Raw genomic sequence first — 25,547 nt, 5'->3', positions numbered from 1 at the left:
CATAAATCTTTTCAATTTCTTCCACTTATTTTTCTGTTATTTTGATTTAAGATCAAATATGCATGAGATTTTGTCTCCATCCAACTCAAAAAGATGAAATTTGAAATTTCAATACATGCATCAAGTCCAGTCATTGCAATAAACTGCCCTTTTGTTCCCAAAAGTCTCTGTTGCTTCAAAACATGTATCCCTTTGTCCAAAACTGCCTCTCTTCCTGTCCCCTCCCCTCCAAAAAAATTTCCAGCAGGAACACAAAAATAATTTTATACCTGTCCCCAATCGGCCCCTGTACAGATAGAAATAATTATTCTGTGTATTTAGATATTACATGTAAGTTTCACGTAGCTCATGTAAGCTTTCCATGCTGTCCTTTTAAAATTCCACTGCCTAGGGCAAGTTAATTATGAAACCAACACGCAAACATCTACAAAAAGATAACATGGTTATATAAACAATCTACTGTCAGATGTTAGTTTGTTAAAAAGAGGCTGTGAAAAGCTTTTCAGACTAATTTCTCATAAATATTACTTATAATATATGCTCCTGTGCTATTGTGAAAACAAAGACAGTTTTGACATAAAAATATGTGTTGTTTATTATTAATATCCTCTGTCATTACATTCAAGACAGATTAAAATGGGACATTACTTGACTACATTACAAATATTAAATTAGCTTTTTGCTGGCTGGAAAAGCAGTCTTAAAAAATTTAACTTTTATCAACCCACTGTTACATGTGATGCAACTGTTATGTATATTTGATTTAATTATATCTGATTTAATATATATATTTTTATTTCAATTTAATTGTTTTTCAGTTTCAATTTTTTTTATATTTTCATTACATACTATTGTAATGTAAATTTATTCACTTGAGATCATACTTTTTTCAAAAAATAGTTTGACCTTGACTGTTAGTTTATAAACACCAAGTGTTGATCTAAATCCTGACCTTGTTTCAAAATATGTAGCATCCACGTAAACAAGTTCTATTTTATTTTAAATGATTGGATGTTGTCAAGGTCATGATGGGACTTCGGACTTAAGATGTAAACAATTTTTTTTAAATTTTATTTCTTAGAGTAAAATGATTGGTTTTCATCAGGGCCACACAGGATAGATGTGATCTTGAACAAGTATCTAATTTCTATAAGCTTCAAGAAGATGATCACATGACCCCTCTGTTTTGGAGAGTTTGGGAGAGTTATTCTCAGTAGAACTGGAAGCTGTATGTTGTGCTGTTTGGAGTTATTTCAAATTAGTTTGATTCAAAAGGATTAATTCTGTTATTTTTCTGGAAAATACATGTGCACATGTGTAAATCTTAATCAGTGAGAGTTCTTATAAGATTTTTTTTTATATGTAAAACCATAGTGTTAATTCTTGTTTCTACAAGGAACTCTAGACTTCAGCACTTCAGATTGCAGCATACGTCATCGTCTTCCATCTTGGATTCTTCGTCGAAATTCGAACTTAAAATCAGTAGAACATTTTGTTATTAGGACTACTAAAATTTTATTCTTGGATTATTCTTGGATTATTTTTGGATTTGATTCTATAAAACCCTAAGTTCATATTTTTTTTAATTTTTACAGAATTTTTCATGGGAAATAACTTATTGTATTTTTCAAAGCTTTAAGTTTTCACGCCTTCTTGTGTTACTGTTTATTCAAGCCTACACACGACATAATCATTTCAGTAAATTAAAGAGCATGATGTGCCTCATGAAGTAATTTTATATTGTCTTTTGAATAAATACTTATATATACTTATATACATTCAACATCTGACAAATTTACAATTCACAGAACAAACTGTCCGTGTCTGTCTGCTTTCACTGTTACAGATGTAAAATTTGGAGTTGTTTTTAAAGAAAAACCAAACAGCTGCACACGACAATCAGTTTGCACATGGCACACTTTCTACTTTGTTGTCAAAAACAATCATTTAACCAATCAGAGGTTGTTTACTGTTGATCAGGATGCTTCCTGAGGATGTCAGTAAAGATGTTACATAAACCAGTATGTTACATGATATGTGACAAAATAAACTTAACATATATTGCTTATTTGTAATTACAAATATATGATGACAGAATTAAGCGAGGAAACACCTGTATTTTCTCAGCACTCTCGAGATGGTCTTTTATGACTGACATGGAAACCAGCCTCAGGTAACATTTATGGATCAGCAAGTTCTTGTCTATGTTGCGTTGTTAAGCATAAACAGCTGTAATGTCAATGAACATTACTGAAATCCTATACCAGTTTATCCTACTGACATCCCTGACAATAGCCTTAATAACATGCCTGACAATAGCAAAAGTGTTTAGGGCAGTCACCTCAGATGGGGGTTTGAAACCTGTCTGAGACATACCAAAGACTTGTACAAATGGCATGATGGCCCAGAGCTAGACATCACTATAAACTGCCACACTGCAGACACTATAGCGATATGACTGATTTTTTTTAAAGCTACGTTAAAAATCCAAATCACACACACAAACAATCAAAATTTCTATTTCTGACCAACCTGTGTACAAATCACATGCCACTGATACAACAAAAATGGCAGTCATAAAACTTGATTACTGTTTAGCGATTCTTGTGAATTGTTATTTTAGGAGGATAACACTCACATGCACCCAAATAAACTGGCAAAAAATACAGCATTTATATTAATGACTCTTTATAATTTGATTACTTATTATTAACATATGTGCATCTCACATACCGCAAAACAAAAAAAAGAATGTGTTTCTGGTCAGTAAACCACCCTTGTGTTTCATTGCTGATCCTAACACCCATCCCCACCATAAAAAAATGTTTGAAATGATAATTCACACAAAATTTTACAACCACACCCCACCCCAATAATTTCCCGAAACTGACATGTGCATATAACTGAGCTAGTTTAGCCCAGTACTTCATGTACTTAGTACATTATATATAGTAATCATTATAAAATATATAATGTAACAAAATAAAAATAGGCCTATCTACCTTAATTTTTAACACAGTGCAACAGGAAATATACATATTTTATTTTGTATTGCCTAACATTTCTGGAATAGAATTAGCAGTCAGATTCTTGTATGTTGTCTAGGAATGCTGCACAATATAACATCACTTTCAAAGTTTGCTTAAAATCAGATTTTGAAAGAATTTACACTGACAGTAACTGTCAAGAGATTATAGCAACAGCATCATCAGAACAACCATAAGGACAAAAAATTCTCCTTTGACATCAAGTGAGGGGACCCAAGTAGTCCAAAGCGCTCACCACTCCGTATCCTGCCATCTCACCTGTTTGTGTGGGTTCGAGTCTCGGGCTCGGCTAACATGGGTATGTGAGAAAGCTTCCCAGTAGCTTCTCGAGGGATGGTGGTTCTTCCCAGGGTTTTCCAGGCTTCTTCCTCCACCAGTTATACTGGCTGCCATGTATAGCCTATCTTGTGCTGAAAAATGGCATTAAACCCTACAACAACAACATCAAGTGCTAAGTACAGATGTCACCCTAAGTTGGATTGCCACAGAGCATACATAAAAGAAAAGGTGCATAAAGAATCAATATTATATATTGCAAATGAAAATAATGCAACAAAATATAAATATAAGACATAATCAATATTTGAAAGTACATGCATGTACTAATCCATTACAAACCCTACATGCTGAATAATTAGGACATTGTACATAAAAATTTGTTTTCTGATTACCATACATCAGAATCACCACTGAAGGCCAAATTTTCCAAGAAAGTTGGCAAATTAAGGGACAATGATGAAATTTAATACAAAACAGTATCAACAGTTATGGTGTAGCTACTTCCTGGCTCCCAAATAATTTATGAATTTTAAATAAAGAAATAAAATTTTGTTTGTCCATACATGTTAAAAGAATTACAGTTTCTACCCTACAAAAGTTTTAATACTAACTTAATGGAACATAAAACAATGTATCTTTTGTTGTTATACTAACTACAAATGGTCATTAACATGTTAAAAAAATACTAAGAAAATGTTTCACATGAGAATATGTGTAAACTCCCAATGTAATGTGTGTCTTTGGATTACAAGTATGTGATAAATGGACACATTTTATATATATATATATATATATATATATATATATATATATATATATATATATATATATATATATATATATATATATATATATATATCTTAACTATGAAGATGCTACTGCTGCTGCTTCTTTTATTAATTATGTAGTTGTAACAGATTTATGTTAATTATTATCCAGATAATAAAAGAAATCATCAGTTAAATATCTAATTTGTCTGTCCTGCTATATAAGTTACAAGTAAATGACCACAATGATCTGACAAGCACTATTTTGAAAGGAAAACTGACAGTGATCTTCCAACGGTTATTTGATTGAAGATAGGATACTAGATCACTGACTCATAACTAATTTGACATGAAAATAAAACATTAAACATTTGGGGTATTTGCCCTATAGGACTGGCTGAAGAGCATATTTTATGACACATGTGATAAGAAGAACTCAGATACAATCTGTAACTTTCTTATACATGATCAAAATTTATATAGGCAAGTTAAAATACGAAATTCATGTGCCCAGCGTCAGGCAAGTAAACTGTCAAAACAATTTTGATTTGTTTGGTTTTGTGGATTTAATGCCATTTTTCAGTACATGATAGGCTATATATGACACCCAGTGTGGTGGAGGAAGACCCCTGGAAGAACCATCCATCCCTGGGAAGCTACTAACAAGCTTCCTAAAATACCCATGCTGGCTGAGACAAGGCTCAAACCCATGCATACAGAGGTGAGTTGTCCATGATCTGTAAAGGCAAGCTGCTCAGACCACTTGGCTACCAGGAACTCAAAACATGTGAAGGCCAGTCATGAATCAATAATAAGCACTTTACATGCATATACATCCAAATGGTTAATCTGCTATTTATTTCCAATTATACCAGTGTTTCTGGGAAATATCTGAAATGCAGCAAATCTAGTCTGATGCCAAAACAGACGTCAGTAACTGACAATAATTAAGGTACATACAAGTAATGAAAATGAAGGATAGCCAATATGGAAAAATTAATGGGACACTACAAGTACTGGACAATGCTGCATAGGCATATTAAACAATGGAATGTTTGCTTACATAAATATATCCCCATAACCCCCGCTTCTCCCACACTAACACACCTAGTTCCCTTATCCCTGTGGTATTCAAAATCAAAGAGGCTATAACGGGATTTCAAAACATGCAAAAATGTTGTGTGATGCCTCTGAAGAAGATGGGGTAGAAAAGGAGGCTTCCATACAATGATTCAACTTCCACATAAGCCTCCAAAGCACTGGCAAGACTTCAAAGGGATTCCCAAACACTGACTAGACTTAAAACTAATTTACATATTTTCATGCCTTTGTTAACTTCTGTGTCCAGTGGTGACTTTCTCAGAGAATCATTTTATTCTTTTTAAAACTGTATCAACAAATATGTTTATATTCTAAAGAAAAACTAATTCATTGCTTTATTAACTCTGAATGTTTAAAAACGGCAGTTTGTTTTCCTATGAAGGCTTTTTTCTGTAGGATAAGACCCAATTAATTTAATTAGATCATGAAGTTTTATTAACATTTAGCATTGTACAGTATATACTCAATTATGAATCAAGTCCAAAAACAACCAACACAGACCATGATCTGCCACCGCATAATGAACCTGCAGATCAGGGTCTATGTTGTCTGTTACACTTATTTCTCCTGTGATGGCAGATGCAGCTGGACCCAACTTATAAGCAAGTATATATCATAACTGTAATTATCCAGTGTGATCAGTTTTATCCAGTACTAAATACATTAAATATCACATATAGAGAGAGTGACAACCACATTCACCTCTACAAAATGCAGGAAAGATATTCTGCTACATTTTTAAATAACTGGTACAAAATTTGTTATGGACACATTCTGGTTTGAATACTTATATATACACATTCTGGTTTGAATACTTATATATACACAAATCGGCCCTGTAGCAAAAAATCGGAGACACCATAGTGATGAATTATTTAAAAGATGTCAAAACAGATAGCACTACAAATTTACTTTCAATCCAATTAATCATAATTAATACTTTTCTAAATTTTGATGCAAAACAGTATTTTACCTTTGTCCAGATGAATTTGGGTGTGAAGCGCCATAAATTTCGGACATTTAAAATGTTGCTCATTTTTTATTCTTAAATTTATCATGGTACATATATCTGATTAATTAGCAATATCATCAGGATAAAATATAGACAAAAAGTATATCAGAAAAAAACATTTACCAATATATTCCATTATCTACATTTCTAAATGATTTAGAATCAAATCATTTATAGATGTGACTAAAATTGTTAAAACTACATTAAAAATAAAAATAACACAAACACAAATCACCTATAGACATTAAAAACTTTGTGAACTATTAACACGACTTTGTTTTGTTCTTAGGTTACAATGATTGTTGTTTTTCTGGGTTTTAACAGTATACTCCAACTCTGTATTATCACTGTCTCTTTACTCTTGTGGCAAACGAGAGATTTTCCAATTAATTTTGTACACACGCCATCTAGTGGTTGTTTACAGATGTATAGCTATAGCCAGTAAGGATGCAAATATCTTATAGCACAATTTCCTTTAAAATGTCAGCATTTTTTATAAGTTTACATTGAAAAAACAATGAACATTTTTTGTAACGTGCATGCAATTTCTTTGATCATCATACACAAAACTCCTGTTGAACGTGCTATACCCACACTGAATTTGATTACGAAATATACTCAGTTCACTGTCTGATGTTTGATGATTATAAGTCATATAAGGATTGTGAGGGAGCAAATTTCTGCCAATCTACGAAAGCACATTATATGGGCCAGAGAACAATTAATTTTACTTATGGAGACAGGCGCTTGTTAAATCACTATACTGCAGTGATTTCTAATGTCTGGTTGGTAAAGATTTTTAAAGTAAGCATTTGTTTACTTAACTGAGAGATGGACTATTAGCATAGCTGCCAACCTTCCAGGCTCAGAATTAGTGAAAATAGGGATAAAAAAATCATGAATTTGGACATGAATTAGTGAAAAATACCATGACAATAACTCCATCCACTCTGACCGTCAATACTACACTATATCAAGTTCGCAATATGAAACTAAAACACTACATATATGCAGAAATATTTATTTATCAAGACATGATAATGTGGCAGACTTGAACTTCTTCAACTGATTGATCATAAATTTGTTTTCTAAACAGTTCAGACTTCATGCCTGCTGGTTGATCTTGGTGACTAAAATTGCTGACAAATTTTCTGCAGCTAAGGAGGCCCTAAAGTCTGTCTTATTTTTCCTCACTAGAGAAAATACTCTTTTGCTGTCACTGTTGCTGTGACATGCACAGGAGCTGCAGCACTTTTGGTTCTTCCACAGGAAAATTTGGAAGCAAATTTCGAGTCCGGGAACATTTGTCAGAACAAATGTTTAGCATGGTCTCCAGCTGATAAAGGTGGATTGTGTTCGACAAGAAAACTCACAAATAATGCTTCAGCGTTGGTAGCCTGCAGATCTTCAGCCGATGGCTTAAAATATTCCAGAGCTGAAATCTGCGAATTCTTAATTTCCCCCAACTTCTATGTGTTTTTGTAACCGATGTGCTTCCTCACATCATATCTGCGATGGCACACTGTGTGCAAAAAGCAAGATGAATATCAATGTTTAATGGCAGAATTCACGGCCAATTTTTGATACATTCCAAATTAAGCTTCACTTTTTGAGTAATACATTTCTTTTTTCCTTGGTGGTGAAGACATTTTCAAGATCTTACATGTGATGCTGAATGGTAACTCAAATCAGTGTTGGTGATGCATGTGCGGAGCAAAATTCCGGTTAGGCCCCAGTTTCTCTCAAAAGCATTTGTAAAACTACTCTTATACATATAGATTAAAATATGCTAAAATGCTTGCTACTGGGCTAACTGTACTAATCAGCTGTAGATCTATTAATATCGCGACCAGCAGTACTGGACCGTTTAGGCAACTCCGAATATCACGACTAGCGCTTAACGGGAAATTGGTTATTTTATTAAAGATTTAAAATAATTGAGGATTGGAGAATTCATGAATTTTTGGCTTGCGACATGAATCCGTGAACCGCTGAAAAAGTCGTGAAATTCACACCAAATTCGTGAGGGTTGGCAGCTATGCATTGAGGACACAGCTAACTTCGATTTCAAAGTGGAACTGTCAAACTTTAAAAATTCCAGAAACAGTTATTCGAAGACCTAGGGCAAGTTAACCCCAATTTTGGTGCCTAGTTATAAAAGATGGTAAATATATTTCATCCTGATTGGTTATGCTAAATAAAAAGCATGTTTTCCACATGAAATTTCCTAGCTGTAAATACTCCCCCCACCCCAAACGAAAAATCTAATTAGTTTAAGCTTTGCTGCAAGAGTAAAGGTACAGGGGACTCCAAGTGAACATACTGACTGAAATTGAACTTTTTCAAACCATGCAGTGTGATTTCATGTATATTAAAGACTTGAATGTATGCATTCGCTGAACATAACGTAAAGCCAGGTAGTGAATTTCATTCATTCATGTAACTGAGACAAAAGCGGAACTTCTAAGTCTAATGTGTTAATGCAAAGTGATGAATTAGCCATTAGGAAGTACATTAATCTTATGAAACATGGTTTGTTTCGGTCTGCCATGCTTGGCCTGATTAAATAGCCTTTGGTATCTGTTTCAATACCAATAGTAAGATCTGATAATGAGAGTGGAGTAACGATCTATCCCCACTAGGACAAGTGACAAGAAATTTAGGTTGATCTGTTTGCTTTCAAAGGTGAAAATAGCTCTTCAGACGTATTCACAGACGTATCCTCAGATGTACCTATGCACTGATGTATCCAAGTATCTGTGTATCTACATCCTTACACATACACCTACCCACACAAAGTTTGAGGGTCAAAGGGAGGCGAAACAGTAGGAAGGTTGGACAGAAAAAGGAGAAGGAAGGAAGAGAAATAGTGAAAGGACAGAGAACTGATACAGTGAATTTGGAGTGAACCAGAGCTAAGGAGGTTATGCAACTGTAAAAGGCAAGGACTTTGATTGTTCACTCGATCGTATGATGAACTAATTGTATCAGTAAACAGATCAGCTATTTTTATAAATATATTTGTGTTCTGAAATTTGGTGAAAGATTTATTCCAAAAAGAAGTGTATCTTCCTGATGTAGTATATTAACACCATTGTTTATGAATTGATTCAATTTTGATTTTTAATGTATGGGGGCTCAAGGCATTCTGTTCTATATATCTGCTCAGATCTCTATTTATTCTACCTGTAACTTTACTCGATCTGGGCAATAACAATGAGGGTGATCATCTCCTAGATAACAAGAACCGAATAACGCAGACACTTTGAAAGAAGGTACAATCTGCCAATCAACCCACACCCTTTACAAAGAGGGGAGCGTTACAAGGATTGTGATGTGAATGTCCTCACAAGGTTAAGCATGGAATTTCATTCCATGGTAGCCAATATGGACCAAACTTTACAAAATGTTGCTTATGATCATACTCATTGTAAATAAATAGGAATACAAAAACAGTCAAACTTTGTTCAAATAAGTAATATTTTTCAATAATAATAATATCAATAATAATAATTTTATATATTTATATTTCTTTGCCCACATTGCATTTAAAATTCATATTAAGTTAAATAATGTTTTTAATTTGTAATTATGTTATTCATGGATTTAAACTTTAATTAGATTTGCGTGTTTGATTTCATCATTGGATCATTTTGTTTTTTGTGGAAATATTCTGCCAGGAAAAATGTGGACATTCCTTCTCATAGGTAAGTTTACGTTTATTATGATACATGCATGTTACCATCCTAAGTTAGGCAAATACCGCGATAATATAGAGCTGTTCCTCCATGGTACATTAATCTGGGTCAGCCACAATATGCTGTTTTATTTACATTTACGTGCTTCAATTGACAAAGATTTTTTTATAGGAATAGAAAGAGGGAAAGTCAAAGAAACTTTACAAATTATAAGTATGCAGCAAAACGGTTTTAATATGTACCAATAACAACATTAAGTACCACAATAATACAGCACTGCAGGCTACATGTAAAACATTATTGGCTATATCAAGCTAAAGAAAGGAGAACTAAGTGCTTTTCCCAAGGTCACAGTGAGGCTGATAACCAGGCTGTCCTGGAAAAATATCGAACCAATGACCCTTGGATTAAGACTTAAGTCTAATACTCTCTCAGCTGAGCTACCACAGCTATAATTTTCTATACAAGAAAAAATGTCTGTATAATGCTGACCATGTACTAGGATATGTACTAAGACTCTCGTACATTGAGCTATGATAACTATACATTTTCCTCAAATATCCTACTATATCCTATATGCGGGAGTGCTAATTTCTAATAATTATGCAGTAACTCTCTCTCTACCCCCCACACACAAAACTGTCAAACATCGAAAACAGGTTACACAATTCAGCTGTCAACAAAGCGGTGTCAGACGATTTGATGTCTATGTTAGATAATTCAGTTCTTTACAATCACAAATAACGTGCAATTTGTGACGCATTCTGTATGTACATTACTGTCGTTAGAACAGAATAAAAATTAACTTCATGATCAGCATTATGATCCGAGAAATTCGGTTGCAGTACAGTAGGCCTACTAACGATACAATAACTAGAAATCACCACTGGACTCAATATGAACGGTTTTAAATGTTAAGTTAAAAATCCTTTCATTAAAGAAGGCGTTTTCTTACCTGCGAATTCTCCGGTTTTTCGAAAATGATGTGAAGATCGAAAATATACAGGTGTAACAATAACAGGTCTACGCTTATCAACTCTGGGCGTGGAAAGAATAGTGTTTTCATAAACGAAGAGTGACACCTATCGTACTAACATACTTTAGTTAAGGTAGACAACTCATTGTTTAAGAAGAAGAAATAAAGTTTATTTAATTTAGGTTTACATATATGTCCTCAATATGTGGTGAAGATAGCAACTTAACACATCTCAAATACATCCAAAAAATGCTAATATGCATATATACACAGATAAGAAATAAACTGTATTTACTAACACTTTAATATAACCAAATGTTAATAACCCATCGTGATCTAAACGAGCAGCAGCACTAATCCAAGAGAAGATAACTGATGTCGAAATATCAACGAATTGAGAAAGCCATGTCAGAGTTACTGGTCGCTACTTAAACAAGTTGTCATCAGGAGTTTCTTTTAAGTTAACTTGAAGATTACTGTAATTAATATTTCACACAAAAATTATGCATAACTCGCCATTAGTTGTATGTGGGCATTGAGGTTCATAGACTGTCTCATCTTCGCTAGTCAAGGTTCTGATGTAGATAGGGTTACATGAAAAGATGGTCAGTGGGAAATCCTATGTTAAAATGGTCCGTATGTTAAACACTGGGGTCAGATGGTGATCTTGTAATAAGTGGCTGACCTCGAACGAATGGGTTATACATAGTAGTAACACTGTTTGGAATAGACCCTTGTTGAAATGATCCCAGGTTTACACGCTGATATCACATGGGGGGGGGGGGGGCAAAAAATGTTTATAGTGTAAAAACACAAACCTTTACAATCTAAAACACCACATAAACAATCAAGGATACTGTCCAGAAACCTTTTCTTGATTTCAATCCAAAATGCATATCCCACTAATCAAGCACGTTACATATACTATGCAAACACACCAACACAATCCAGCGCCCAATTTATGATTATTATACAAACATACAAATCTGCAATCAAACGAAAAGTGTGCCGTTAAACACAGTTTCACACAAAAAAATATACACACAAACAATGGTACAAAGTGTTTATAGACACACTACTATGCCCTCTCACCCATACAAACATACAATCATAGAAGAGAAAATGGATAAAAGGAGTTTTAAGTTTTAGCTGTAAACAACATAGGGATACACAAAAGTAGTGAATAGGGATACATTACGTACAATGGAAATTAGCATTACAGAGACCCCTGGGTCAGATTACGTACAATGGAAATTTAACATGGCGAAAAATCGTGGGTCAGATTACGTACAAGGGGAATTAACATGGGAATAAATCGTGGGTCACTTTACGTACAAGGGGAATTTAACATGGGAATAAATCGTGGGTCACTTTACGTACAAGGGGAATTTAACATGGGATTTATTTTTGTTAATATGGTTTTTTTTTTTTAAATTTTTTAAATTTAAATTTAAATTTAAATTTAAAAAAGGGGTAGGCAATTGAAAAAAGTCATTCTCTTTTCGAGAAATATGCGTGGCCCTGAAAAGGGCCTATGGGTTTATGTTAATGTATCCATTAACATAAAGGGCACCGCATTGGTCTTTTTCTTGTCCTTAGGCTGCGTCTCACTGTTGGCCCGTAAATCAGCACTCTTTTGAGGCATCCTTGTCTTTCTACGTAGATCCTACGTATCCACAGACTGGTGTTTGTCCTGTGGACAACAGTCCACTTGGATCGGACATACATGGGTATGACCGTCCTGAACATCATTGTTGACACAAGGGTGGAAGATTGAACGTCGGTACACATCTTGAGGCTCCGAGAACAGGTGAGTGATTGCGCTGAACTGCGCTTATTTATAGGGAGAGGAAGGATTGAAACGGATTGAGTTCATTGACCAATCCAAACACACGTGACAAAATTCAGTCAGCCCGCATCCAATCCGAAGAGAGCAGTCTGTGACGTCACGTGGTCTATATAGATTCGCTAGCGCCTGTGTGCAGTCAATCTATGCGACAGTGATTCAACATGACGGAAACTCAGAAAACGATTAACTGGGGTGCACCAGCAGTGGAGACCGCCCAAGGGAACCCGGACTTACTTTCAGAAGAGGTACATTGGGATTTTGTGGATTTTCTTACCTCGCAAGAATTTGTTCCGGAACCTTCGTCTCCTTCTTCATTACCGCAAGTGGAGAATTTTAGACAGAGACAGAAAGAAGAATTGGAGAAATTTATACAACGACAAAAGGAAGCGGAACAAGCATTTCTCCTACAGCAACAACAAGAAGAAGAGGTAAGAAAAAAATAACAGCAACAACAGCAAGAAGAAGTAGCAGCAAAGAAACAAGAGGGTGAAAATCAAACGGTCACGGTACTGTTGGACATTTTAGCGGAGTTAAGAAGTCTGAAACAAATGTATCAGACTTCTTTATTACGACCGAAGAGAATACGACCTTCCCGAGCTAAACACGTTAACCCTGTGACTAAGCCTACCGTACCACCCTTAGTGATTTCAACCCAATCATCATCATCATCAACATTACGCAGTCCAGAAGTAGGCCTTGGCCGTGGCAAAGGCTTAAGGCAGTTAAAGTTGATTAGTTAAACTTACCCCTACACCAAAATAAAAAGGCCCTTTTCAGGGCCACCCATATTTCTCGAAAAGAAATACAATTTCAATTTGCCAATAACTCAAAAAAAACCCCACCCATTTTACCCTTATAGTACGTGGGTTTGTATGAGTGCGTGAGTGTAGCTTCTTATTTTAAAATCAAAACTCAAAGACACTTACCTTATATCATTAATTTATTCTTTTCTCCATTGTTACAATCCAATTCACAATTCACAACAGAACACTTTAATTAAAAGTTCATTGACTTCTTCTTTCTCCTTGTTTAGTCTCTCTGTTTTTTGAACATCTTCACCGTCACACTCTTTTCCTTTTCTTCTTCCTCTTCACTTTCTTCCCTTCTTCTTTTCTTCTCCTGTTTCTTTTTCTTCACCTGTCTTCTTTCTTCCTCAGAAGAATCCCTCTCTTCCTCTGAAGAATCCCTCTCTTCTTCTGAAGAATTCCTCTTTTCTTCTGATTCCTGTTGTTTCTCTTTTGGGCAATCTGGAGACCAATGTCCTTTTTCTTTACAATAATAACAGGTATCTTTACTTTTGTCTTTTTTAGCCCCTGTTTATTTTTTTCTTTTTTGACGGTCTGGACACTCTGAAGACCAATGCCCTTTCTTCTGACAGATATAGCAAGTATCTTGACTTTTATCTCGAAAGGAAGGAGAGTAGTCCGTCGGCTGGTCTGAAGAGAATTTTCTAATGACCCCTCGCAAAGCTCTGACGAAACGTTCGATTTGGTTAGTCTCTTGCATCGTTGTGCTCGGCTTAAGAGTGAAATGAATAGTGAAAGGACAAGACACACACCCTTTTATATACGCTGGTCTGCCATGACTATAAATTAGTCTATGGTGTTTAAACTTGAGTCATTTGACGTTTTTCACACAAGATGAAACGATCCTATTCATTTGAGAAGAAAGAAGAAGAAAGTAAGAGGCAGAAACGTGATCTATCGCCTCGTACCAGGGCTGAAATCTTGGCACAAATTCATGCCAGTGATTTTGAAGAGGACATGAGTGAACCAGAATTTGAAACCTCTAAACCAAGTTCACTGCCCTTAGTCAACCCTGAAAAATATTATTCCATTCGAGAGACGGAAAAGCGCTCCTCTAGAAAATTTAGAACCACTGCTTACAAATACACGGTGAAGTTTAAAGATTTCAAGGCTGAAGTGCCGTTAGAGAAAGCAGAAGTGTTCATCACTGGGGTGTGGGATTCTTTGCTCACCTCACTCAAGCGACAATGTCAACCCAAAGAAGACGATCGCTTGAGACTTTCCATACAACACGACGGTTTGAAATCCCCTGTTTGGATCGAGTTTAGCACCCCTGCAGAATTGACCGCTTCCAAAGTCATGGACAAGATTCAACACGTACAACAATCTAATGATCAGTTTGACATCACCGATGGTAAAGCCACACTGGATATGACCCACGTCTCTCCTCCTCAAGGGACTGGACGCAAAAAGATGTTATTGGTGGACGACCTTCGCAACACCAAAAAGGGTCTCGTCCGAATTAACAACCCTCATGACCAGATGTGTTTAGCCCGTGCCATCGTGGTGGGACGAACCTATGCCAACAAGAACGACACGGTAGAATGGAGAAGAACCTGGAACACTATTCAACGTTCCAATCGAGCCAAACAACGAAACGAAGCAGAACTCCTGTTGCAACAAGCTGGCCTGTCCAAAGACACACCCTGTGGCATTCCTGAGATGCAAAAATTGCAAGATGTCCTAGCTCCACGATACACCTTGAAAGTGCACCCTCAATAAATGCGCGGACCTCTGTTGTTTCGAGGCCAAGATTTTAAGGACGGAAAATACATTCATGTTTATTATCACGATGACCATTTCGATACCATTACCACCATCACCGGATTCCTGGGATACGGTTATTATTGTGAGAAATGTGATTATGGTTATAACAATCGAGAGCAACACAAGCATTGTGGATTGAAATGCTCAGGATGTTTGGCCTCTCCACCCTGTCTGAGCGAAGAACCAGTGCCTTGTTCAACTTGTCTGCGCATGTTTGTCAGCCCTACCTGTTACCAACAACATTTGAAAACACAAGGTTCACAGAAGAAATGTGCTTGTCAACTCCTGAGATTGTGCCCTACCTGTGGACAAGGCATATGTACCAATACTGCCAAGGCACACGTATGTCGAGGAAAGAAAAAATGTCACATTTGTCACCACATCGTGGACTTGGAACACCAATGCTACGTGCAAAAATACCAACCCCAACCAGAGAAAGAGGACGGTCACAAGAAGAAAGGCAATTTCATCTTTTTCGATTTGGAATGCATGCAAGAGACCGGCATTCACATTCCTAATTTCTGCGTGGCTCATCGAGCGTGCGAAAAGTGCATTCAAGAACCTATCGTGAGTCATTGCCCCCACTGCAGTAAGATTCCTGGAGGGCGTGAAAAAATCTTTCGGGGACCGAACACGTTAGCCGATTTTGCCCAATGGGTCTTAGACCCCATCGACAAGACGTGGAGCCAAGAGGACATCGAACGTTACGGAGATTGTCATCGTCATGCCACGGTGATGGCTCACAATTTCTCCGGATACGATGGACAGTTTCTTTTGAGGTACTATACGGAACAAGGCACCGAACGTCCTAAAGTGACTTTGAACGGAGCCAAAATCATTTTCATGCAAGTGGGACAAGTGCAGTTTAAAGATTCGATGAGCTATTTGGCCATGCCTTTGAGTCAAATGCCTAAAACGTTTGGAATGACAGAAATGGCTAAAGGGTACTTTCCACACTTTTTCAATACGGAAGCCAATCAACACGCCGTTCTACCCCATTTACCTGAGGCTCACTATTACCACCCCGACAACATGCGTACCGAACAACGAGAAGCTTTCTACGCTTGGTACCAGGCTCACGCCTCGGACCCTTTCGACTTTCAGGAAGTAATGCTAAAGTATTGTCGTTCCGACGTGGACATTTTACGGCGTTGCTGTGGAAAATTTCGAGAACTGTTCATGGAACACAGAGGGGTCGATCCTTTGAAAGAAGCTTGCACCATTGCCAAAGCGTGTTCCTTAGTGTATCGACAACGATTCATGCCTGAAAACACCGTGGCTGTCATCAGCCCTCAAACGACCCACTTTGTCAAACGTCAATACTCGGTCAAAGCCCTACGTTGGTTACATTACTTGTGCGACAAGGAAGACAAGTGGATTCAGCATGCCCGCAACGGAGGGGGCGAAAAGACCATCGGAACGTATTCGGTCGATGGCTGAGACTTAGAAAACCCCAAGATTGTGTACGAGTTTAACGGTTGCTTATTTCACGGATGTCCCGTCTGTTACCCTGACCGTAGCACAAAAAATCAGTTTTTACAACGAACCATGGAAGACTTGTACCAGGACACTTGTCAGCGGCGCTTAAAGTTAGAACAGGAAGGATACCAAGTGGTGGAAATGTGGGAACACGAGTACGATCACCGTATGAAAACGGATCCCGAGTTTAAACGCCTCGTGGAAAGTTACCAGTTCATGGACCCGCTGAACCCGAGGGATAGTTTGTACGGAGGAAGGACCAATGCCACCTGTTTGCTGTACCAAGCCGACGAAGAGAAAGGAGAAGAAATCAAATACTTGGACGTGTGTTCGCTGTATCCCTACGTGTGCAAATATTGTCGCTTTCCTGTAGGGCACCCGCAATTGCTGACGGAACACATCGACCTGAAAAACATTCGACAATACGAAGGCTTGATCAAGTGTAAAGTTTTGCCTCCCACGAACCTATACCATCCCGTCTTACCTCACCATTGTCAAGGCAAACTGATGTTTCCATTATGCCGTACTTGTGCCGAAACGTGCAACCAAGACCAACCTTGTCAGCACACCCAAGAAGAACGGGCCTTGACGGGAATCTGGGTCAGCGTAGAATTGTTCAAAGCTCTGGACATGGGATACCAACTGTTAGAAGTGTACGAAATTTGCCACTTTCCCAAGACACAACAATACCACAAGGGTGACCCCAGTCAGAAAGGCATTTTCGCCGACTACGTGGATGCCTTTTTGAAACTGAAGCAAGAAGCCAGCGGCTATCCGTCCTGGTGTCACACTCCCGAAGACCAAATACAATTCAAAGAGAAATACTGTGAACAAGAAGGCATCACTTTAGACCACATCGAGAAAAACGAAGGCAGGCGATCGTTTGCCAAAGTGATGTTAAATTGCTTGTGGGGTAAAATGGCACAACGACCGTGTTTACCCAAGACAGAATATTTGACAGAACCTTCCCGCTACTTCCAGATGATTCACGACAAAACCAAATACATGAAACACGTGGACGTCGTTCGAGAGAATTTGATCTTGGTCAATTACGAAGAAGATCTGGACTTTGTACAAGACGACCCTTTTGGAAATGTCATCATTGCGGCTTACGTGACAGCTCATGCTCGCTTAAAATTGTACGAAGCTTTAGAACTGTTAGGAGAACGCGTCCTGTACTTTGACACGGACAGTTGCATTTACATCCATCACCCGAGTCAACAGCACCCTGACATTGAAGGAGACCGTTTAGGAGCCTGGACAGACGAGCATCCCGACGACAAGATTCTAAGTTTCGTCAGTGGCGGCCCCAAAAATTACGGCTACGAATACCGGGACAAACAAGGAGAAGTGCACACGACGTGCAAAGTGAAAGGACTGACTCTGAATTATTCACCAGTCGAGTGGTCAACTTTGGGGTATTGAAAGAAGCCTTGCAATCGGGAGAGGATGGAAACTTTAAAGTGACCACCTATCAACCGAACAAGATGTACGTTTACCCATTCACCACATCGTCAGTCGGCCCTTGGAAAAAGTCTATCAAATCGTGTACCAGAAGCGAGTGCGACTTCCCAATCATTTCACCTTACCGTATGGACACGTTGGTATAAAACATTGGTTGTAAGAGGATAGTCACACGCTAGAAGGATGACTTCGCCACAGCAAGAATCGAGTGAGAAACCCGATGAGAACTCCAAGTTCAAACGCTACCATTTTCCAGTCTTCTGACCTGACTATTGTGATTGTGCCCGTCGATTGGACACGTTTCAGAAATGGCCTACGGATAGGGAAGGATTACCTTCTTCTCATATTTTAGCTAGAACAGGATTTGTCTACTTGGGACCTGAGTCAGGATTGGGATACGAGGTACAGTGTTTCGCTTGCGGACTGAAGTTACGAATGGATCTATGTATCTATAAAGATTCAGCTATTCTGGAACATACTCGATGGTCTCCGCACTGCCCTTACCTTTCTATGGCCTTTCCGCCCATCACACTACGGTACAATGTTGACGGTACCTTAGAGACGGTACCTTCCAGAACAAGACATAAAAAACATAAAAAAGGAAAGATGTACAAGCTGGAGACTGCATTGCGACTAGTATAAAAAGGGGGCTATGGTCAAGATCGATAGTTCATTGTGACTACCAAGACCGAGCGAACAAGATGAATACTTTCAGAGAAACACAGAACAAGTTGTTTAGAAAGGCACAATTCAAGTGTGAAGCTTCGGAAGTGGAATGCGATTGTGAGCCTTGCGATGGGTACGATGCTGTACGTTGTGACCTTAGCGATGCCGTAAAGCATCATGGGAACTTTGTTCTCACTGCCCCTATCATGGAAAGTGATGCTGTGCATGTCAAACCTGAGGGATGCGAAAGTGATGCCGCTCGTCCTCTTGGACATTTTACTGGGTTTCGTTTTAAAGGGGAATGTTCACCTTCACGTCTACCCCCCCCCCCCCTACGGATGTCATCCAGCCCTGAGCAAACTCCTGCCCATGTCACTCAACCCTCATCGAAACGAACCTGTGAAAGACGAATATTCGTTCCTGTGCGTTTGTCGGAATACTGCGACTTTGAAAATCGTCTTCAATCGTTCAAAGGAAAATGGCCTAAGTATCTGGGAGGACCGACCCCCGAAGAATTAGCCAGAGCCGGATTTTTCTACTTGGGCGAAGGAGATAAAGTCAAGTGCTTCAGTTGCGGTGTGTCACTTCACCACTGGGAACCGCAAGATTCGGCCTACGTAGAACATGCTCGATGGTCACCGAATTGTCATTACTTACCCTTAGTGGGACCGAGACATTGAAGTAACTTACCATAATCTGTTCATGGATACTTTACAAGAGAACATTCGTGCTTTGCCTGTGGAGTTGAGAGAACGCATTTACCGAGAGCTGGTCAAAATACAAGTGAAACGTAAAGAACAATTGCATCCGTTACGTCACCGGTGTTTGAACCACTGGTACCTAAAGGCTATACAAGGACTGATTCAATTGAAAGTGTTCCATTGGACAGACATTGATCAACGATCCCCTGGTTTTAAAAAGGATTGGTTTGTTATGGACGATTCTATCTACTACATCATTGTAAACTTAATGCATCGAATTCCAGAGGAAGAGTTAACGAATTACCAACATCTTGAACACAATGTCAACTTAGTGAAAGAGGAAACTTCTGAACGAATTGTAATGTGTAGATTAGTGACTAAACGATTTAAATTCGACACTGAAGTAAAACCATGTTTGTGCAAAGAGTACATTTCTTGTGTCAGACCAAAGAGGATTTAGTATGACCTATTCATGGATACTTTGCTAGAGAACATTCGTGCTTTGCCTGTGGAGTTGAGAGAACGCATTTACCGAGAACTGATCAAAATACAAGTGAAACGCAAACGCAAAGTTATTCAACCGTTTTTAAATTATGCTCTGTTCCAAAGTACAAGAAGACTGATTATGAGTGGATATTACATCAGGCACAAAGTTAAACGAGGCTATTGGCCACCACCCAAGGATTCCAAAAACAGTGTTTATACTTATGGATACTTTACAAGAGAACATTTTGGGCTTGCCTGAGGAGTTGAGAGAAAGGATTTACCGAGAACTGGTCAAAATACAAGTGAAACGTAAAGAACAATTGCATCCGTTACGTCACCAGATCTTTAACCACTGGTACCTGAATGGTATAAGAGGACTGATTCGTCAGAAATTTTTTCAGTGGTCAGACCTTGTTGAACACTTTCAGTTTGTGAATCATGATGAACTAGACGTTCGTAATTTTGGTTACTTCGAGATTCACTTACTGCAACGTATTGAGGAAGACGAGTTAAAGGATTACCAACATTTGTTACATGGAATCTGCTTAGAGAAAGACGAAACATCTAGACAAACTCTGACGTTTCAGTTACAGTATGTAACATTTAAATTCCCTACTGGAGAACGAACATGTTTAGTTAGAAATTACCTTTATTGCTTCCGAAACAAAGACACTATAAAATCAAGTTGCCATGCCACGGATTATGTCATATATTATTGAACAGATTCCGTGGAAGGAACTCAATGACCATATTCAAACCGTGGATCATTACCATCGATTATTACAAGAACTGTATCCATTCAATTTGGGTCGACAAGTGGTGTGTGTCTTAGTGACTTGTTTTCTGGGATTTCGTTTACCAGCCGATTCTTTGTGGACTCTTTACGATCAGTGCTTACCACCTCAATGGCCTTAAATGGTCACGAAAAACTCCTTTTGCTCAAAGCCTTGCGTTTTCATCTGGATACTTCTCGACCTCAACAGGAAAAAAAGATTCGTCAACTTTTAGCTACCCAAGACGTGTATGACGATGTGTGTGTAGCTTGTGACTTACATCCCCATTGGACAGATGTTCGTGCCTGGAAAGAATGGGATTTTGAGGCTTGGACCCAAGAAGTGGCCCAGTATGCACGAGAGTTGTTCAAGGAAAAAAGTTACTTTTCAACCCGTGTTAGTGACAGTGCCAGAAGAACCCGTCACCCAGGACGGGACTGTCGTGGACAGGCCTGAAAGACCCTTTCGGGAGGACACTTGTGTGACCTTACCCCCTACTATAGAACTGGTTAGAACATTACCCAAAACATGTTGTTGTACAGACACTTGTGTTTATTCCACGTTAATGGTTATGATGTGCCTTTTATTCTTGTACTTAAGCCTTTGGCTTTTATGTATTTTTGTCTTTGGTATTCATGTTTGAAACATTCAATAAACGTGTTCTGAAAAAAGTATATAAACTCTTGTCTTGTTTGTTTTCGTGTCACAAGTGACATTTCTCACACGATGGCTACCTCTGCTGTCTCTGCTCCCTCTTCCTCTACTGTCAAAGTCATCGACGAACACTTAGATCGTGCCAGTTGGGAGGCTTTGTATCTTCGCCATCCCTTTAACATGCTCATTGCTGGACCTAGCGGTTCTGGCAAAACCGAATTCGTCAAACGTTTGATCGAACATAAACATCATTTGATCGATCGGCCACCTCAGCGGATCGTGTGGTGTTACAAAGAGTGGCAATCGGCGTACAACCTCTTGCGAGAAAGTCAAGGCGATTCCATCGTGTTTGTGGAAGGCATTCCTAAAGAAGACGACGGCATCGTCTCTGACTCCCGTCAAACCCATTTGATCATTTTCGACGACATGTTAGGAGAAGACGAAGAAGAAATTAAACTGTGGTTCACGCGCAAAGGGCATCACCGTAATGCCAGTGTCGTTTACATCACCCAAAATTTGTTTCAACAAAGTAAAGCCCATCGCACCATCAGTCTCAATGCGCATTACGTGGTCTTGTTTAAAAGTCCTCGAGATAAATCGCAAGTGCAAGTCTTAGCCAAACAGTTAGGAACGCCTTGGCTGACACAGGCGTACGACGATGCCACTCAAACGCCACACGCCTATTTACTCGTCGATTTGAAACCTACGACCCCCGAGGATTTGCGATTTCGTACCCACTTGTTTCACCACTGGTGCCAAGACGGAGGGCCTGTCCTGTACACGTCTCCGTCCTCTATTTAATTTCACTCCACATAAAAAAAATCTATAAAAACCTCAGACCCTTTTTCGTCTGTCTCACACAGTGTGAACATGACGTCCCTTCAGTCGCATCTTCCCGTCAAATTGATTTGTGCCTTGTATGGCATCAGTCGAGAAAAAAATCCACAAACACGAGCTTGTGTCTTAGAAGCTAGTCTCAAAGAAGTCTTACGATGGTTCACGGTGACGGCACGTCAATTACTCCAAGGAATCATTCAGATTCCTCATCAAACCAAACGCTTTTTCGATCGAAACAAAGTCGCTTTGGTCCAACTGGCCGATCCCCGCATCGACACTCAAACCAAAAAACAAATCATTTTGAAACCTGGAGGGAGCGGTACTCTAGGAGGGGTCATCATTCGCTCTCTCTTAAGATGGGATCCTAATGCCCCCAAACTTCTCCCCAAGAAAAAAGTCAAACGAAGCCAAAAGAAGAAAAAGAAAAAGACCAGATCCCCAAGAAGAAAAACTTCTCCAGTGGCGGGACCCTCCTCTGATCAGACACCACCACCCCGGAAAAAGAAAAGAAGCCCCCAGAAAAAGAAACAGAGAAAAAGTCCCCAGAAAAAGAAAAGCCCACAGAAGAAAACTAGTCGCAAGAGAGGAACTTCTTCTTCGGCCAGGACGCAACCTTACACTCGCAAACCACGACCTGCCACAGCGGTGACTGCGTCTCCGGCAGCCTCACGTTCATCCACTTCTCCGTTGATGACACCAAGAACTGAAGAGTACTTGGAGACGTTGATCACACCAAGAACTTCTCCGTTGATGACCCCCAAAAGAACTTCCCCAGTGGCAGGACCCTCTAATTTAGTGGCAGTGGCTGCTGCTCACAAAGTACCTTCTCCCAAAATCAAAGTTCAAGAAAGATCGGGCATGTTACAAAGTTTACTGGATTTGTCCAAGCAAGAACTGGCTCGATTTAGTCCGTTACGTACCCCTGTACGACGTGTCATGCCTGTCCTCAAACTGATACGACGTAAAGACAATCAGTGGCGACGCGTTCCAGTATAAAAAAGGTGTGTGCCCAAGTAGGGTATCAGTGTTTTTTGGTGCTCCTGAAGACTCAAAGATGTCACCCTCCAGAAAACCCCAAGGAAAGAAAAGGAAAGGACTGCCACCACGTTTAGCCAAACATGGGGACATGTTATCTGTCCTGTCCAAAGCTTCTCCACCCCTACGAAAAAAACTCATTCAATCGGCCTCCAAAGAGGTCATCGATACCGTGTGCGAATGTTGTTTGAACGTTTTGAAAGGCACGATCCCTTTGTCCAAACACCAGAAACAATGCTTAAGCAAACATCGTCACGTTCTTCGCCAAATGGTTCAAAAGAAAATTCCTATTCGTCAAAAAAGAAGATGTTGGTCCAACGTGGAGGTATTTTACCTCTCTTGTTAGGTCCCATACTGAAAGGAGTTTTGGGAACCATGTTGGGAGGACTGGTGGGAGCAAGATAAAAAGGCCCTCGGAAGTCCCAAGATCTCAGAATCGACCCCTGACAACCCATGGAAGGACGAAAACTGGCTTTAGTACCTTACAAACGATGGATGGAATACCAACGGTGGCAAGAACAACGCACCCCGCATTTACCTCCCAATCCCAATTTGAGCGAGATGTCCCAGTTACAACACGAATTGCAGTCCTTGATGGATCGCCAAGATTTGTCCGAAACAGAAAAATCGCAAAAGTACGGTCAACTCTTGCAACGACTGCAACTCTTTCACCAGAAAGCTTTAGACGAAACAGCTCTACCCACTTTGAAAGATTTTAAGACCTTGATGAAAAGTCCAGCTCCATCATCACTACCACCACCACCACCACTACTAACATCCCCAGGGGTCACCAGACATGCTACCCCACGAAGACCTGAGGAAGAAGAGATGCGAGAAGTATTTCAAACAGCTCCCATTTCGAGTAAGATTGCAGCATCCTTGTTGACCCCGTCCCCCACACCCCAACGAGAAGAAATGAAAGCTTGGGTTAAAAAGATGATGTCCACTCCTCCTTCGACAGAAGTGAAAAAGAAAGAAGGGAAACCAGAAGTGAAAAAAGAAAAGAAAACCAAAGCCATTCCATTGTCACCTCCACCACCACCACCGCCACCACCACCACTACCTTCGACTTCTACTCCCGTAGCCCATCGGACACGTAAATCCGTTTCTAAACCACCCTTTCGACCCACCCAAAGTAGCATCACCGAAGAGTGGGTGACTTATTAACACACCAACCAACACACAAAAAAAATGGAAAAAGTCTTAGCCAGCATTTACTACGATCCCTCCCATCCTGCAGGTTACGCAGGAATTGTATCGTGCTGCCAAAACTCGACTGAAAAGTCTCCGTTTACCTCAAGTGCAACGATGGTTACAAGAACAAGCTACTTACACTTTACACAAACCCATTCGACGCAAGTTTGCCAGAAGTCGCACAAAGTGGAAGGCATCGATCATCAATGGCAAGCCGATTTAGCCGATGTCTCTCATTTGGCCAGCTACAATCGTGGCTACAAATATTTGTTTTGTGTCATCGACGTCTTTTCCAAATTTGCCTGGGTCGTGCCCTTGACTTCCAAATCCAGCAGCGAGTTAGTACGAGCCCTGCAACGGGTGTTGAAACAAAGCGGTCGTCACCCTCTTCGATGGCAAACGGACAAAGGCACCGAATTTCTGAACCAAGCTTTCCAAAAAGAATTAAAGAAACGTGACATTCATTTTTTTACCACCGAGAATCCCGAAACCAAAGCCAGCATCGTGGAACGTTTTCAGTGCACTTTGAAAGAACGTATGTGGAAATATTTTACACATTACCACACTCTGAAGTACATCGACATCTTACCGCACCTGGTGCAAGCGTACAACCAATCTTACCATCGAAGCATCGGACGTGCCCCGCAAGAAGTGACTCCCGAGAACGAAGCGTTGGTGTTTGAGCGTCTGTTTGGTACGTCCCCGACGAGGGCTGTCCTCAAGAAAAGTGGAATGTTGGCCGTAGGAGATTGGGTGCGCATTGGCAAAACCAAACGCACTTTCGACAAAGGTTACTTACCTAACTGGACGACCGAATTGTTTCGCGTCACTGGACGAGTGCATGGTCGTCATCCTGCCGTCTATAAATTGGAAGACATGAATGGAGAAGTGCTAAAAGGAACGTTTTATTTACCCGAGTTACAACGTGTCACCAAAAAAGAAGACGACGTGTACGA

The 25,547-nt window shown here is 39.3% G+C and overlaps 1 protein-coding gene across 1 annotated transcript in view; it reads right to left on the bottom strand.

Annotated features, from left to right (window-relative positions):
* The window catches only part of LOC149785745 (tetraspanin-18B-like), a 79,272-nt gene extending 68,310 nt beyond the window's left edge, over positions 1-10,962 (bottom strand). Inside the window, exon 1 of the mRNA XM_089979646.1 lies at positions 10,860-10,962. The gene's annotated coding sequence lies outside the window, so the exon portion shown is untranslated. The remainder of the gene's footprint in view (positions 1-10,859) is intronic.
* Positions 10,963-25,547: the final 14,585 nt, after the last annotated feature.

This window comes from Sinohyriopsis cumingii, chromosome 13 (assembly GCF_028554795.1).
Source record: "Sinohyriopsis cumingii isolate HCF-2022 chromosome 13, ASM2855479v2, whole genome shotgun sequence".
NCBI lineage: Eukaryota > Metazoa > Mollusca > Bivalvia > Unionida > Unionidae > Sinohyriopsis > Sinohyriopsis cumingii.
The sequence above is the reverse complement of the archived record's forward strand: the minus strand, read 5'-3'. Positions and strand labels throughout refer to the sequence as shown.